Below are 18,782 nucleotides of genomic sequence, written 5' to 3' on the forward strand. Positions count from 1 at the left end.
CACCTGTTTTTATTTGCTATACCTTACTCATTTCACTCATGTGGAAGTCTCTAGAGGCACAAAGACTGATGTTGCATATCGTTATTCCTTTCTGTGCCTGAAAAGAGCTTTCTAAGGCCCTGGGACATGCATCTTCAAGTTAGTTCCCATCATGCCATCAGTTTCCTGGTTCAAATACTGGACATCCTGAAAACATGAGACAGAGAGCAGTTTGCTGTTATTATAAATCAATGTATGATTAAATGTCTGCACATTCCAAACCACAGCCTTCCTAACATTCTCATTGTTCCAAGTCTGATGAGAATCCAGATGCCAAGGAAATGTTCCAAAGAAAAAGGGGAAAAAAAGGGGGGGGTGAGATTTGGCTCTATTTATTGAAACCTGCGAGGAATATAATATAATTTCTCAACATTTTCTTTAAGGACATTTTCCATCCTTCTGTTCAAGGGATCATATTTTCCCCATTTTATTCAGCATTGCTGGTAGGTCTATTTTCATAGTCAAGGATTTGGTGCAGGAGTTCTGTTTTCTCCCTTACCCTCCAGATAATCCTGTAATCCTCACCCAAGTTGACAGCAGAAGCCAAAATGTAACATTTAATTTGAATACTAATGCCCACTCTTTCTTTGCGCTTTTACTTGTGTGTTTATTAGATTATCTAAAAATCCTGATGGCTGTTTCTAGCACCACTGGGAAACGGAATCACGGGAGTACCAAGTGCTGGTTTAGACAATGGAAAATGAAAATTTATATCTCCACATGTGGGTTTGAGCCTGGTCTAGGTCAGTAATATGTCAGAAGCCACCACAATCTGACATCTGGGTGGTGATACATGTGGAAAGAGTCTGTCACTAAAACAAAGCACTACCCTCCAACCAAATAACAGTCTGCCATAAATTTGAACTCTTTGCTGTCATGTCATTCAATTAAAGAATCCAAGACACTAATTCCCAAACAGTGTGCTAAGGGAGTAACAGTATTTAGTGTGCTTTGAGAAAGAAATAGGTTAAATAATTAGAAGATTCCTGGAATTCCTAAGTACCTGTCCATAGGCAATGCTCTGTGTTGCAATAATTTACCACTTTGGCCTTGTCTCCTTCAATTGGGTGTGGGTAATTTTGTCACGTGTCTTGTTTGGATCATTCGACCACTTTTGATGTACAAATGCAACAGAATTATCCACCTTCTCAGAAGAGCCTGTATGATTCACTGCCCATTGGGAAGTATATCCAGAACAATTAGTCATTCAGAAACACAGGTGGCGGCGGCAGTTCGACTGCAGGGTTTTTGGGATGCATGTGGGTAATATGCTCTCAGTAGCCCCCCCTCTCTGTGTGGCCCACCATCCTTCTTGACACGGTCACACCACTGCCCATTTGCTTGCCCTCTGCTTCTGAGCCCAATCTACACAATTGTTCAGAAGGAGAGTGCAAAGCAAATGGATGCTGCTGCCCCATCTCCTCACTGTTGGCATGCTTGAAAGTGGCAGGTGAATAAGCCACAACAACATGGAGAAAGAGCAAGGAGGGTCATGGGGTTCCAGAAGTTGGAGTGGGCCCCTGCAGGGCCAGAGCCAATGTACACTGTGGATATAATTCGGTGGGAAAAGCTCGTTCATGACAGATGCTGCTGTCGCAAAACCGCAGCCATCCCGCCACTTCCCTCTCGGAAAGGTGCATTTTTTTTAAAAAAAAGTCCTTTCAGTGCGTCGTTTTACTTTACCCCGAGCGGTTCCACTGCAGTGTGCCCTCCCCCACTTTAAATCCTGGGCATGGTGTTTCTGTGACCTGGCAGGGGTGGAGCCACCCAGGGTGCTTTCAGGAACAGCCTCTCCTGTTCAGACTAAGACTGCGTCCATTCACAAAGATTCATTCATTTCCCCAGTCAAGAAATCATGCTGGATCACCCCTTCAGAATAACTCAGCAGTTTGCTACGTCCATTCACAGAAAGCAGCCCATGATTCATTCATTTCTATTAATAGAATAGAAATATAGCTTTAATAGAAGTATAGCTTCCAAATCGTGTGAGGTACTGGTTCCCCTCTATTTGGCACTGGTTAGGCCTCATCCTGAGTATTGTGTCCAGTTCTGGGCACCACACTTCCAGAAGGATACAGCCAAGATGGAGCATGTTCAGAGGAGGGTAACAAGGATGATCAGGGGTCTGGAAACAAAGCCCTATGAGGAGAGACTGCAACAACTGGGCATGTTTAGTCTGGCGAAGAGAAGATTGAGGGGATACATGATAGCACTTTTCAAATACTTGAAAGGTTGCCACACAGAGGAGGACCAGGATCTCTTTTCGATCCTCCCAGAGTGCAGGACACGGAATAATGGCTCAAGTTACAGGAAAATTTCGGCTGGACATCAGGAAAAAATTCCTGACTGTTAGAGCAGTATGAGAATGGAACCAATTAGCTAGGGAGGTTGTGGGCTCTCCTACACTAGAGGCATTGAAGAGGCAGCTGGACGGCCATCTGTCAGGGATGCTTTAAGGTGGATTCCTGCATTGGGCAGGGGGGTGGACTCAATGGCCTTGTAAACACCTTCCAACTCTACTATTATATCATTCTCCCTGGAAGGGTAGACATGAGGAGAGGGGTTGCAAGGAGGAAAGGAGTGAGGAGCCAGCCTGCTGTTCTCACTATAGCTTCCCTTTTCTATTCATCAAAGCATAGTAGTGCTCTTTCAATCAATCACAATACAGGTAGGGGATTCAACCTTTTTATAGTTTGCAGCTTGTTTTCACCATTCAGTGACAATTCCAAATGGTGGAGAGAGGGGAAAAGTGTGGGGTTAAATAGGGGGCTTAATGCAGCACTTGCAAACTTCCTTGAGCAGGAGAGCATGGACAGGGGAGGGGGAACATGCCTCTCTCATTTTCTGAGTGTCACCTACCGAGCTGATGACGTTCGGGAAGTATGTGGTTTTCAAGCGCTGATGGTGCATTATTATTATTATCCTAATTATCCACCTAGCTCGTTATATCGTCCAAACCTGAGCAGTATGTCTTGTTTGAGGGGAAACAATTTGAGACAAGCAAGTCATACTGCCAAATTTGGACGACATGACAAGCTGCACCAGGGCAGGTAATAAGTTTAATGGCACCCAGCATGAGGCACCAATTTAAATACGCCCTGATGGTTTGTTTGATTGAGTGAATCAGCAGTTATTCCTACTGGTAAACAGGGATGGGAAACTTCTATTCCATGGCCTGAATGTGCCCCCAAGTATTCCCCATTCCCTGCAACCTTCCCACCGCCTCGCCCCATTATCTCCCAACACTGATAGGAGATAAGGGAGTGTTTAAAGACAAATAACTTTTAAATACCTTGCAAAAAATCAAGGACTGGGTTTGGGCAACACGATAACCCACGTGGGGTTATTTAACCCATGGTGGGTTATCGTGTCATCTGCAGCTGTTGCAAAGATTTTGAGCTCCGCATTTTTCAGGCCCAAGAGCTACTGCACAAAATGAAGGTTTGTATTTTGCCTGTGAGTAGACATGCAGAGGCTTGATATTTGGTATGCTCTTTGAAAACGCTGCTGAGTGAGTCAGTCCTGCTTACGTTTGAGTAGGTTTATTTATTATTTATTATTTATTTTATTTATTGCATTTTTATACCACCCAACAGCTGAAGCTTCCTGTGCAGTTCACAAAAACTAAAACCATTCAAAGTATAAAACACAGTATAAAAACATGATATAAAATACACATTAAAAACTGATTAAAAACATACCATAGATGATTAAAACATCTTTAAAATACCCTTAAAACATCCTGAAAAACATTTAATAAGCTAATAATCATATTTGGGCCACCTACCTGCCTTTGCCCCCACTCACAGATGGAATTTGCCCTCTAAGACCTTTCCCATTTTGAAATTTGGCCCTCAGGCTGAAAAAGGTTTCTCAGGCTGAAGAAGGTTGCTTTAAAGGTATATCTTTACTAGCATAAGAATAGCCTCTCATTTTAATTCAGAAGAAAGTATGCCTTAACTGTCAGAGGTGTGGGAAACAAAGGACTATTATGTCACATCATAATCCACTATGGGTATACCATTGCCCACGTGTGTGCTTTTCAGGAACAGTGAGCATAGTTTGGCTTGTTTCCAGTGAAGAATTCCCATTAATACATAATGGTAGCGGTGGCGGTGGACACATGTATAAAAACCATTGTATGTGCAGATGTAGGCCCGTAATTTTGAGAATCACCTATAACCATCTCTTATTGCCAGAGTGCACCCACCCATACCCCTACTCCTACCCATCCGTATGGCTACAGGACCAGCATGGAATATGCAGTCTGCACAGTTGACTTATTATTAGGCACCACAACATCTTGTAGGATTGAAGCCACATCAAGTAGGGTTAGGTCCCTGTACAATTTGGATTTCACAGTAAAAGATTAGAGGCAGGGACTAGAGAGCCTAAACATCATCCAGCATAACAGTGTGGTCCAAATCTTCCCACCAGAGGGGGAAATCCAAACCTAAGGTCCAGCATAAAGTCAAAATCAAGGTAATCAGTCCAAGGTGAATATATTGAGCTGGTGCAACTACTAAGTAGTCTGCTCTTTCTATTTCTTCCTGTATGGCTTCAAGTCAAATAGAACTACAGAAGACAGGATCCTGTTGGGTCCATTGCCATAATGGCACAAATGTAATAGACAAAGTCTAGATATTTACACTGACACTTACTTTAACTGTTAAAGTGACCACTCATTGCTTAAACAGTGTATTTAATTTGCAGTTCTTAATAGTCTTTACTGAGTTCATCTGTGTAATTATCCCATGAGATAGTGACTTGACAAGAGTCCACAGTGAGTCCACATGGCAGGTGTTGGACTTGAACAAGTCTCTTAGAACTACAATGGAGTTTCTTCCACGTCGTTGTGTAGTTTGCAGATAGATGGTTGTGCCTGTCAATGCAGGTAAGAGGCTATGGCCTCATTATGATTTGTTGACCTATCCAGAATTTGTCTGGTATCCCTGTTTTTTGTTTTTGTTTCCCTTCTCTGTTGCGCACTCACTCCCTGCATCCAACTGCCTTTGTGGCACTGCAGTACTGGCATGTAAAGAGGCTGGGTTTTCTGACTACTCTTGCCCACTGCCTGTATAGCCTAATGAAACAACTCAGGAACAACCCATGATTCTGGGTCCACATGTAACAACCACCTATGGTTAAACAACCCAGAGTTCACAACCCTGCAATGAACCATTGGTTCTCCTCGTGGGTAGTTCATGGTTAACAACCCATAGTTAACCGTAGTTCCAGGTTCACACATAGCAACAACCATGGTTTGTTGCTATGTAAGAACCAGGTCTCTGTTTACTCAGAAGTAATATCACACCCTTGTATGGCTCACAGGGGGGTGGGAGTTACACAGTAACAGTGTAAGGTTGATCAGAATGAGAGGAAAGCTGAAACCTTTACATATCATGGAATGTAAGTTAAGATCATTGTAACATATCAGCATATCAGTTTACATACAAAAGGGTGTTGTTCAACAGCAATAGGTGTGCTCACTCTAATCCCAACAATTCTAAGCTTTATTTGTTTGGCACTGTTATTTACAAGTTATGTGCTGAATTGTTGACAGATTCCTCTATAGCTTTTTGTATGGGTTTCCCTTTCATTGTGCTAAAGGAATGCATCAAAGAAAATGGACCAAAAGACAGACAAAAGAAACAGGATATTTTGCAAATGTACAGAAGTGTTCCAAGGTGTGTTTTTAACCATTTTGATGAAGTTTCACATAACAAAGTAGATCAGATTTCAGATTCAGATTTATTTTTATCTATTCATCGGATCTTTGCAAAGCAATGTTTGACAAACAAACAAAAAATACAGTGTCAGTAAAATTTACACAAACTCGAATAGAATTTCATTTAAAACATGCTGCGGCACCATGGCTGTAGAATGAGCTCCCTAGAGAGGTTCGCCTGGCACCTACGTTGTACTCCTTTTAGTGCCAGATGGAGACCTTTTTATCTTCCCAGTATTTTAGTATCCTAGTCTTTTACCTCTGCTGTTTTAAGTCTGCATTTTACGTCTCTGCATTGTGGATAGGTTTTATTCAGGTTGTACTTTTATATTGTGGTTTTTAGCTTCCATATTATAAAATAGCTTTGGCTATTGGGTGGTACAGAAATGAAATTCAATGAAATAAAATAAGTAAATAAAAATATAAACAAACTTAAAATTCTGTATTTACATGGCAATACACTGCCTGTCATGTACCTATTAAAAATAAGGAGCCTGATGGAAAAAGAGGTAGCAGTCCCAATTCAGAACCACAAACATGGTTGAACAAGAGTGAACTCGAGGCTTTTAAGAGCCAAACACTCAAAACTGTCTGCCTGGATGGATAATTCTGTGAGTTTTGATTTCCCTCCCACATTCAGGTTTTTAAAAATCTCTCGTTCTTTCCCTCCCATTTATGAAGAAATTTGCAATTTCTGATAAGTTTGTGTCAAAGAACGAATTGAATGACATTCTCACCCATTCCTAGTTGCACTGTAATATTACACCACCTCCATCTATCCTAAGTGTTAGAAAGCACCGCGTAAGCAAATAATTTGAATATTTTTACAGGTTGACAAGCTATTTTCTCAAGAACAGCTGTAATAAATAAAAAGCTCTCTGCTATGTAATGAAGTCTTAGAAGCAGTAATTTATCAGTATTAACACTTGGCATTTCTTTCCAGAACTGATTTTCCAAACTATGATTAATTTCAAGCAACATTATAATAAATGCTTGCCTTGTTTTGGAATTTATCTCCAAGGTGGTTAATGTTAATGTCAAAGTACCAAAATATTTTTTTTTAAATCATGTCTTTACAGCTACCAAATAGTCTGAAAATGGCAAATGGGCCAAGTGACAAGTAGACTTACCAGAGTAGATAGTTGTTGTTTTTTTGATCCAAGAGGAAATGACAAAAGCAATGCTGCGACAAACTGGCCTTGTCCACACAAGATAATGGTCCAATACAGACAAGCAACTTGGGAACTTACTCTGCTTACTCTAATTAACAAATGTGTTCTAGCTCAGAACAATCTTAAATTACAGTAGACTCCAGCTCCTTCTGTACTGCTTTCTTTAAGGCGGAACATTGATGTGCAATAATCTACCCATAGTTTGATATATTGGAACACACATGTAATTTGTAATTCTGGTGGAACCTTGGATAATAATCTCAAATAATAAGACATTTATGACTTTCTGTTTAACTCACAACCAAGCTCCTTTGATTAATAAATAATGTTAAGCCTTAATGTTTCCCCAAATTCTATGAGTGAAAAGAGGAAATGCCAAAAAGCAAATGGAATGAGTCGTAATACTAATAATTGGTAATGTTATTACTAAGCATCATTTTGTATTTTTTCTTCATACATTGTATCTTGTTTTCACTCTGCTTAATATTTATTTGTTTGGATCCAAGTTCTTTTCCATCCATCGCTTGAGTGGAATTCTTTGATAATTACCCACTTTGCAGCTTCCAGGACCACTTCCTGCACTGTTCTGGAAGGACACCCAACCTTCTAGAGCAGGGTTGTTTGGGCAGTGGAAGAGAGTGGAGACTGAGGACTGCAAGTGGAGTCAGACATCAACAATGGTTACCATGAACAGACGGAGTCCCTCCATTAAGAGAAGGACAGCTGTGGATCCAAAAGCCTGTTTATTTTATAATTGAAATCAAACTCCAAAGGGCTTGTAAAAATAAAGTTATAAAAATATAAAAAACAACTCATAAAGGTCTGGTTGAACTTAAATTAGAGTCCTATTCTAGGATATGGAATAAGATTCTATTTCTCCTCTTCTTCAGGGACAGATCAGATGGTGGGTAGAGTAAACCAGTGCCTCTCTAGCCTATTACTGATTTGAGGCACTGGTTTACTATACCCACCACCTAATCTGTCCCTGAAGAAAAGGAGAAATAGAATCTTATTCCATATCCTAGAATAGGACTCTAATTTAAGTCTTCCACTACTTTATTTCCTGCATGTCCTGAGGGACCAAAGAGAAGAACATGCTCTAGTCAGAGGGTGAAGTCACCTAGGTGCAATTGTGTCAACTGCCTGTGAAAATTCCCTATTTAGATTTGGACCAAAACTTCAACAAGAAAACTGTGCGTGTCAGCCAAAAACCTCATGATGGTATTCTGGAACCCAGTGGACACAGATCATCCTACTTGGTCTTCCTCCCCTAGTTTAGATAACTAAGAACGCAATCCTATTCGTGTTTAGACAGGAAAAGTCTTACAACTTCCAGCTTGCCCCAGCCAGCCATGCTGCCTGGGGGATGCTGGGAGTTGTAGAATTTATTTCAGTCTAAACATGCATAGGATTATGCCCTAAATGTGCCGAGGTCATTCTAACCCTTAGGACATAATGGTCACAGGTGACCCCATAACATCATATTATTACTTCTTTCACTTTTCTCTAGAGTGTCTTTTAATGACAGTTGCAAGAGAGGGGAGAAATGGCAAATCAATCTATTACAAGCTGAAATCTCACATTTTATGCTTGAGTAGGCAGAAGAGCAACAAAAGGAGATTATTTTCTTTTTGTAACAGACCTACTTTGTGAGCATTTATCTAAGAGTGAGAAAAAAAGGCTGGCAATCTTGGGTTGGAGGTAGGATTGCCAGCAAAATGAAAAAATCTGAAAGTTAACAATAGATTCTGAGGTTCATCAGACAAGTGTTTTATTGCATGGTCGCTACTGCCCATTCATAGTTTTTCACATGTCCTTTAAATGATACTGTCTGCCTCCTATACACCTCCCAATTCTTCTTGACTTTTTTCCATTACAAAATGAGCCTCAGTTAATCTGACTTTTTTGGGGGAAATGAAATGCGCAGGAAAAGCAGCGTGATTAAAAACAGCCCCTGAATGGGCCACATGGTCTTTGTTTACTTCCTCTTTCTTCTCCGGGAAGAAAGAGTAAGTATTGTGGGACAGGAGTGGGGGCAGAGAAGCGACGGTAGAGAACCATGATTCCCCCTCCTCGTCTGATGCTGCTGTATAGAATACAATTGTCTGAACATGCCAATGGGTGGAGAGGGGCTCCTGGATGATCTGGGCTTGGGATAGTGCTCTTTTGTGCTAAATTGTACTAAGGCATGGAAGAAGAGCCACTGCAGCAGCAATCCAGCCCTGGCAGCAGCTGGGCAGGGCAGAGTCCTTTTGAACCTGCCCATGCCTACCCCTTACGCTGGGGTTTTTCCTAGGGTGACCAGATGCACCAGGAAACCCTGGAGACCTCTGGAAAAATGGAGGTCTCCGGGGCAACTGGGGCTGGGCCCCAATTCACTGGGGAAAAGGCCTAGAGGATGCATTCCCAGACTTCTGGGAACGCATCCTCCAACCCCCACCCCCAGCGCCGACATTGGCCTTCTCTTTGGCCGGCGCCTTGGGGGCGGCCATGTTGTCCTCCTTTTTGGTTTCCAAAATATGGTCACCCTATCAGAGTCTCTAAGCCTGCTGCAAGCTACACAATGCCAATTTGGGCCTTCCCCAGTCCCTAGGATGAATGGCAGCAGGGAGGAAGGGTGTGATTCACATGCTGCACCAAGCATAAACAACTATAATTCCAAGTGCACAGAGATTACATCAACTACTCTGGCAGGCCTAGCATAGCCATTTATGACTGGAGAGATTCAACAGATTCCTTAACCCTTGCTTAAAATCTGCCATACCCTTGATTTGAAAGGAAAAAAAAAAAAAGTGAGGCAGATTAGTTTTTAGCATTTCCCTAGGGTGAGCTTGTCCATTTCTGCTGGAGTATATTGTTAGTGAGAGAAGTAACTTCTTTACTGACATAATATGGTTGCTTATAGCAAATGTTTCCAGAATATGGATGCTGAGAGATCGATGACTAAATATGGAGAAACAGGTCTTTCTCCTCACCACTTTCACTAGGAGATCTAGTACAAGAACAAGACTTACTGTATCCCTAGGAATTAACAAGCAACAGCAACCGCCTCAGTTTCTAAGATCCTAGATCACCTACTTTTCCATAGAATCAGTGAAAAATTAAATATCAAAGTAATGCATTTAATGCTTTCTTTTTTTTGAAACTAACTCTTCAGGTTATGTTTATGCATTAGAAAATCAAGGGAGTGTAATGTACTATTCAAACAGGGAGTAGTTCCCTTAGGCATTTAAGCAATTTTAAATGGAACAATTGCTCTCTTTCCTCTTGAGTTTCCTCAGGGCATTTTACAAGTAAAGGCCCTATCGTTTCTGTTGACTACAGCAGGAAACCAAGGAGATGTCTGCCCAGCAAGCTGAAGCCAGATTTCAACAGCAAAGCTGATTAACTCTGGGAAATCAGTAATGTAAAGCCTCCCCCCTTTTTAAATTCCCCAGCCTTCCTCCACATTTCATTGTATTGCACCACAGATGCAGCCTGCTATTATCAGCTTCATAGCACCAACATTTTCCCCGTCCCCAACATAATTGGAGAGCTTTAGAGTACCAGATACAGTGCTAAGGTTCATGGGCTGAAATTTCCCTCCACGCGTGCAGAAGGCTAGCACAAGGCCTACACAATTCTTAAATCACTTAAACCGTTAAGAGGTCTTAAGGAATGTAAGGGACTTGCCCTGGCTCTTTCCACAGAGAGGAATTTAAAGCTGGTCAAATAAGGATTCCTAGATGGTTTCATATGAAAAGGAGGACAGGGCTGCTGTAACTTCAACAGTTGTGTAGAAAAGGGAATTTCAGCAGGCGTCATTCCTGTGATGACTTCTCCTTTGGGTCGCCTTTATTTCGCGCTATAATAAAAGGATCCCAACTATGGGACAAGTCATCAGAATGCTGCTCATTGATTCTGTGACTCAATGACCCTTTTTGACCTCACAGCAACCAGGGCAGCACTTTCTATTCACCCTTTTCCTTCACTGCTGCCACCATATAACAGTTTACGTTACCTCAGGTACTTCAGGAATCCAATCCAGTTTATGAAACAAAATAACTTTTATTTAACAATAAGTTCATGCAGTTTATGAATCTTGCAGTTTCATTTATTGTAATACTTGTTTGTTTCAATACAGTATTCTATGTAACCCTGCCTAGTCTACCCACTGGTCTATACTATCTCCTCCCATTCACTTCCCCCCACTAAATAATAAAACACATTGATCTTACTCTGTTCTAACCCCTTCTGCAGACAAACCCTCACTCTCTCCATACACTTACTGGATCCCTAGGAATTAACAAGCAACAGCAACCGCCTCAGTTTCTAAGATCCTAGATCACCTACTTCATCACAACAGTTAAAGTTGCAGGAGCCCTGCCCTCTTTTTATCTGGTCACTCTAGTATAGTTAGAGCAGCTTTAACTGTTGTGATGAAGAGGGAATTTCACCAAGTGCTGCATGCATTCAAATGGCACCTGCTGAAATCCCCTTTTCTACACAACTGTTAAAGACACAGGTGTCCTACCCTTTTCATATAGTCACCCTACAGACTGTTGTTTTCTAAATTTCATGTGTGCAACCGACTGCAAAATTGGCCTGCCTGGTTGTTTTTCTTTTAGGCCAGCTACCAGAATAGGAACAAGCAATGCTGTTTCCCACTCTCTTCAGTTCCCCCCACCCAAGCTGTACACCTGAGGTGAATATATGGTTTAGTCAAAGAGTAAAATAGCTTACAACTGAACCTTCCACTTTGTAGAATTCCTTTGTGATTATTTTGAAACAGAATACACCACTGCCCCCTGGGCTGCTGTAATGTCCTAGAATCAAGGAAACATTTTCTGTGAATAAGAAAATACCATTCTGACTCCACTTATGTTGTTTTATACTTTGAATGGTTTTAATTTTTGTGAACTGCCCAGAGAGCTTTGGCTATTGGGCGGTATAGAAATGCAATAAATAAATAATAAATAATAAATAAATACATCCTCTTCATGGTTTCTCTGGTATTATGGAAACATCTAAACCATTCACTTTTTGAAGTTGCTTCCACCTGGCCCCTTAATTGTTTAATACTGTTGTTGAAATTGTATTCATGCGATAAAACTTTGTTAAAATTGTCTTTTTCCTTAACCCTTTGAATCTGGATAGTTGTACATTTTGTTAAGGACAACACCCTTTCTTTTTACACTCTAGATTGTGCCCTATGTTAGATCTAATGGAAAGCTAGTAAATGGTAAATAGATCCTCTCTACTTCCTCATTCCATACTCATGTCTGGTTCATTCAGCAATTTATCATCCATATGGCTTTCATTGGCTTATGTTGGGTGCCTCTATTGCAGCCTTTCAGCGCTTGCCTTCTCTCAAAGTAGGATTGCTGTGGGATGGGATGAGGATATATGCATTGTTTATCCTTGTAGATGAATAATGTAGGTGTGTTACGTCAGTATGTGAAACAGCATTAGAAAAGAAACATCAAGAAAGAACACCCTGAAGTTTTTTGGACAGATTTAAAACTGGTTAATGAAATACAGTGCTGTTAATGAAATATGTTGCAGTCACACACAAACCATGGTTGCCCCAATAGTGAAAAGAAAAGCAGAGGGAGCATGTTCAAACATGAACTGTTCAGAGGAGGCACCAGAACAGTGGAGGGAGAATACAAGGGGGGAAATGCATTAAAGAGGGTGGAAGCTTTGTCCCACATGCTAGTTTTCTGAAAGAGGAATAATGGTATATTTCCCATTAATATGCCCATCCTAAACATATAGGAGGAAGGGCTGGACCAAGGGAGCTTGCTGCCTGAGGTAAAGAATAAGATGTTGCCATCTCCAATTATGCCTACAAATGCCGATTGGACTGGCAGATTAGTCTGTCTTCAGCACTGATGACGGGACAGCATCCACAGTGCATCTGAAAGCAGCAGTCTAAAATAGGGTGCACTACAGGCCGCAAGGCACACAGTCTCTTCCAGCACCTTGCTGCCATCTCCTAGCATCTTCTTCCTGAGGTGACTGCTTCACTATGCCTAATGGTAGGACTGTCCCTGGGACAAGCTATTTGTCTGGGGATTGGTTGCTCCCTTTACCCTGTCAATGGTGCCACCTGTGGAACTACTCCTGAAGCCTTCCCCCAGGAAATCAACAGTGTTGTCCTGCAATGGATGGAATAGGAGAAATAGAATGTCCCCACCCAGATTTTGTTTGTCTCTACTTGTTTTGTCCTAATGACAAAAGTCACTTTTGGCAAGTCAGCAAAGCCCACAAAGCCTTGTTCATGAACAACCAGATGTTTGGGGGGGGGAGACAATGTCTCATTTCCCTCAACATTCTGGCTATTTGTGTGTTTCCTTTTGTCTGTCTTCTTTTCTTTTTTTACAAAGAGATACGAGAAAATTGAATGCTGATGGAAGTGCAGCCTTTCATCCTGGACTAGTCATGTCTTTGAATTAAAAAATGGCCCAGAGATTGATAATAAGTAGACGATGATGATTTGCCTCCTCTGGTTTTCTACTTGAGAAACAGCTTCCAAGGGGTGAAGAACAGTTCTTCTGTTTAATAAGGATGCATGTAATTCTGAAATCAGGTGTGTGTACATGTGTGTGTGCATGTGTGTGTGTGTGTGTGTGTGTGTGTGTGTTAATAAATCTTACTAATGTTATTATGATTTATTTATGAATGCAGGATTCCAGGGAAAAGTAATCTAGGACACAGTAAAATATGCACTGGTTTGTGTCTCTTATATGAATGAGTTAGCCCTACATGAAGTAGATTCATGTCCCACTTCACAAAAAAGAAAAGAAAAAAAGAAGCTTTGTTGGTAGTTTATTGCAATTTTCTGAGTGGGTAAAGCAGAAAAATAGCATCGATGCAAATGCCAAGATACCCAGTGTCAAACTTCTGAAATCTCAAATGTCATTTTCATCAACAGATCTAAGATAATTAGATTATCTATACTGTGAACATTTGAAAACTGAAATTATGCCAATGAAAATAGGTCAGGTATATTAATAACTGCTTTCTTAGCCTGCTCCAATGAGCCACTGTGCTTGAAAATATGGGAACAATCCAGGCAAACATTTAGGGTTTGATCAAGTAGAAGTTAAGCACATCTTCATTTTAACACACACTTAACTTTCACACTGAAATCAGCGGGACTTAAAAGTGCTTCTTGACATGTGTTGTTGTGCTGGTGTCATGAATTGACCCAGAATGGATTAACACTGCTACATCAGCAGCAATATCCATTGTCAGGTACAGCATGTATAGAGTTAAATCATCTCCTCCTCCTCCTCCTCCTCCTCCTCCTCCTCCTCCTCCTCCTCCTTATCCAATGTATGCTTACTACAATCTGGTTCAAGATAAGTATGAGTTTCTCCCTTGCTTAATAACATGTATTAATCATGTTTTATTATTTCCTGTATTTACCCACAGACCTTTTCATTATGGGAAGTAGTATTTTGCAGTGTACCAACAACTTTTTCCTTGACTCAACACAATAATTTTGCTGCCCTCTTTACATGTAAATATTGTTTTTATCTTCTTGGCAAATGCAATATGTGTCATGTTATTATACCTAACTCAGGGACTGGGATTCACCTTGATCTGGATGGGATAGCACTGAAAGATCAGTTCTTAGCTTTGGAATACTCTTGTACCTGGATCTTCAGGTGGCAATGGGGCAAAGAGCACATTTGCACAACTATGTCTAGTGCATCACTTGTATACTTTCCTGAATTGGTCTGATCTGGCAACAGTGATTCATGCCATGGCTACATCTTGGTTAGACTACTGCAATGCACTTTGTGTAGGGCTATCCTTGAAGAACACCCAGAAACTCCAATTGATACAAAACGTGGCAGCTATACTGTTAACCAATGCACAGTTTCATGATCATATAACTCCAATACTGAAAGATCTATAGTGGTTGCAATTGTTTTCTAGGCTCGATTTAAGGTATTGGTTTTAATCATTAAAGTTCTAACTGCCTTAGGGCTTGCTTATCTGAACTTCTCCACATGAGTGATATATTGCATGCTTGTGATTAATCGCTTGTGGACGTTTGCTGGTCCTTTTCATGATGTCATCAACCTCCAATGCCTTTAATGCTGTTTCCAAGCAGGAATCCGTCATTTTATAAAACCCTGAAAATGATGTAATAAATGGAAAACACTCTATAAAACAGCACCATCTGCTCACGGTAGAATTGAAGCATATGGGAAGGAACTGGCAAAAATAAGGGTGGGAGAAGCTGGTTATTTTGCCTATCATAAAACCCGTAAAGACAAAAGCCCCAGTAGGATGTGGGATTTTTGCTGAATGCCTATTGTGGTTTAAACTTACTCAGTAACTGAGATAAGCAGGAGCTGTCCTTTTGAAGTCACCTGCTTACAGAGGCCAGTTGTTGGACACATAGGAAAAGGTTTTCTCTTCTTTTGTCCCAGCCTCTGGAATGCATTCAGAAAGAGGGTAAAGATACAACTTGTTAATTTGGCTTTGAAAATAGTTATTTTGTTTTTGAAAGTTTGAGTGTGTCTTTTTTTAAAAAAATATTTTTGTTTTCTGATTTTTTTGTAAAGCTTCTTGATATAAATCTTTTAAATAAATACAAAAATAATGTACTACACTTAATGTTCATATTTTAAATACATTCCTCGCTGTTTTCCCGAAGCTCCATTTGTTCTACATTAAACAAATGTACCTAAAAGAATAAATACTGTTGACTCAACTCAGAGTGAGCCTGACATAATTTTGTGTGTGTGGTTTCTTCTCTATGGAAAGTGGGAGTAAGAACAGCTTGTGGTGTCTCCAGTTTTCATGAATTCCAGAACAGCGTTAGTCTGTTGAAACAAACATGACAGAGTCCTTTGGCATCAGGACTAATACATTTACTATGCCATAATCGTATGTAGGCTACAGCCAACCTCATTAGAAGCAGTTCGCTACTGTTGAAGTAGGCGTTGGCCCAGGGGTGGGAAGAAGATGGGTTCTACTGGTAGATCTTTAGGTCATTTGCATTAGATCGGCAAGGATTTCTGACTCCCAGTTGTTTATCAAGAGCCTCTGGTTTAATCTATTACTCCTTCTGAATTCCTGTCTTTTTAGACAGTGTCTCTGCCAAGGACCTGGAGGTTTCTTGACTTCCATCTCTGAGGCAGAGACCTTTTCCTCCACAGGTGATGCCCTCATGAGAATCACCCCTGCGATCCTAGGCTCCTGCTGGTCTAATGACAGAGTCTGGGCATTGCTGGTGGTGGGTGGTTCTAGGTCCTCCAGCTCTTCCTCTGAGGAGGAGTCTTCCAGAGGAGCAGGACGTGGATACGCAACGAGAAAGACAGCAAGGCAAGGAAGGGCCAGAACTACAGGAGTAAGAGGGCAAGCAGTAGGTGAGTTGGCAGGTAAAAAGGTGTACATTTACCTTGAGCAGCAGCTTCCTCCTCACCAGTTGTAATCTAGTTACTCTGTAAAGACTAAGAGAAGAATTTAAAGGTCTATGGTACAAAGTGATGCATAATTGACTCCCTGGGTCACCAACAGATAGGGACCAATAGGGGGTCAATGGGGATCAAACTGACTGTGGCAGACAGAGGTCTGGCTATATCTGCAGTACTATCTTTTTAGCCAGCTGCCCTAGGGGGGAATCCGCACGTTGTTCTGAGATCGCTTCTAAGCGACCCCAGTGCGGCATGAAAGCGAGCGTGTAACTTGCCTTTTGAAGAGCTGACAAAGAGACGTCCTTCCCGCCGCCACCGCCGTCACCCGCAGACCTCCTCGCCGACCGGCGAGGAGAGCTCGGCTGAAGAAGGCAGGGTTGAGAGCAGAAGAAGCTCTCCACCCCGCCTTCTTCCCCCGAGCTTTCCGTCCCAGCCAGCGAGGATGGAGTTGGGTGGCGGCGGCGGCGGCAGGAAGGACGTCTCTTCGTCGGCTCTTCAAAAGGCAAGTTACACGCTCGCTTTCACGCCGCACTGGGGTCGCTTAGAAGCGATCTTGGTACGACATGCGGATTCCCCCCTAGTGATGCTCGACAGCAGCAGCTAACCAACTTAATGTCTCCATGTACCTGCAGTTCCATTTTCTAGTAAGCTGCCTTTGATGGCAGACAATAAAGTACTGGAGCTGGTTACTGGGTTGTTGGGATCCCTCAAAGTGACTTAATAGGAAAAATCAAGGCTTATAATGCCTTACTGGGAAAGAGCATGCGGATATATTTCTGAATTACATTTGTAGATTTATTTTCCTTTACAAAAACAAACCAACAAACCTGTGGTTCTATATTTAGACCTATAATTTCCTACAAGGGGAAATATGTTTACAGAATTACGTAAGCAGTTGTTGTTAGGGTTGCTGTTGCTGCTGCTGCTCCTCCTCCTGCTCCTCCTCCTTCTTCTCCTTCTCCTTCTCCTCCTTTTTAACTCAGCCACTTCTTTGCCTTCTTGACACATTCCACATTCCAGTATAATAAGCACTTCTTTTCCTAAGTGAGGGGTGATGATTGCTTCTCTGTACCTGCATTAACTGACACTCCTGATTGAAATATCAGCCTTCTCTGTGGAGAACCTGGGCCTGAGTGTTCATCTCTACTTTCTGTGCATCATCAGATTTTTTCCTCCCACGATCCTGTACGAAAGTGAGATTATTTAAAACACACACACACACACACACACACACACACACACACACACACACACCAAACTCAGTGCTGGAAGACACTGAGCACCATTCCAAAGATGGCAAAAATTCTCTCCCCCTCATTCCCGATGCCCATGGACTCCCCCCGCACAGCTCTGTGCCCATTTCCTGCTACTCGTGGGGAAGAGGGAGGACCCTGGGAGGGAGAGCCACACTGCCGTGGAGCTCAAGAGCCCAGCTATCCCGGAAGAACTGAGTGCTTGTCCCTGGTTCATCAGCTGTGTGTCATTTGGACGTGCAGGGACAACCTCGTGACCACCTTAGGATAAATGGCAGGTGTAGATTAGGCCTATGAATACCTCTCTCCTCTCCAGATCTATTTAAAATATAATTAGCAAAACAGCCATATGAGGAAAATAACTCCACCTCTTAAAAGTTACATTTTTATTTTATTATACAAAAATAGTTAATATGAACCATTATCACATCTGGGGTGGTGGTGGGGAGACAGTACACATTTCTAATAGAAATGGAAAAAGAAAACACTAAACAAAATTCACATGTAAGCAATATAGCAAAAAGCCAAACTTTCAGCAAATGATTCATAACTGAGGTGCGTTTGAATCTTCAGACTCTAAACTATTTTTCTTGGTAGACTGAAATTATTGAACGGACACTGGCCCTCATCAGAAAAATGAATTGATATTGTCTAGCCTTTATGAAAAATGATTGAGTCAAAGTGCCCCCCAATAACATTCTGCTGCTCTAAAATAATGGATATGATTCAATTTTCACAAATTACCACCACAGAGAGGCTGTTATGTATATATATCAGCTCCCATTATGCATTTAGATGAAGACACTATTTCTGATGAGTCCCCATATGATAAAATCTTCAAATTTCTCAACTATCATGTGTTACCTAGTAATCTGAGGATGCCCCTAATTTTATTTGGATTGGTAATTATTTTCCCTCTTCAATTAGTGCCTTTCTTTTAAAATAAAAATAAACAGCTACATTCTTTAGTTTTAAAAATCCATTTACAGTATAGTATTTAATATTCTGGCCTCTCCAGTCTCCTCACTTCCCCACCCACTGAAAGGCCCCAATTCCCCCCCTCCAAGGTTGTGTTACTGACCTCAGAGAGTTAGCCGGCATGGTTCTTTCCATACTGGCTTTGAAGGGGAGCAGGAAGAGTGTGTGGGATCTCTCTTTCTCACCTCTGAGG

Source organism: Elgaria multicarinata, chromosome 4, assembly GCF_023053635.1.
Source record: "Elgaria multicarinata webbii isolate HBS135686 ecotype San Diego chromosome 4, rElgMul1.1.pri, whole genome shotgun sequence".
NCBI lineage: Eukaryota > Metazoa > Chordata > Lepidosauria > Squamata > Anguidae > Elgaria > Elgaria multicarinata.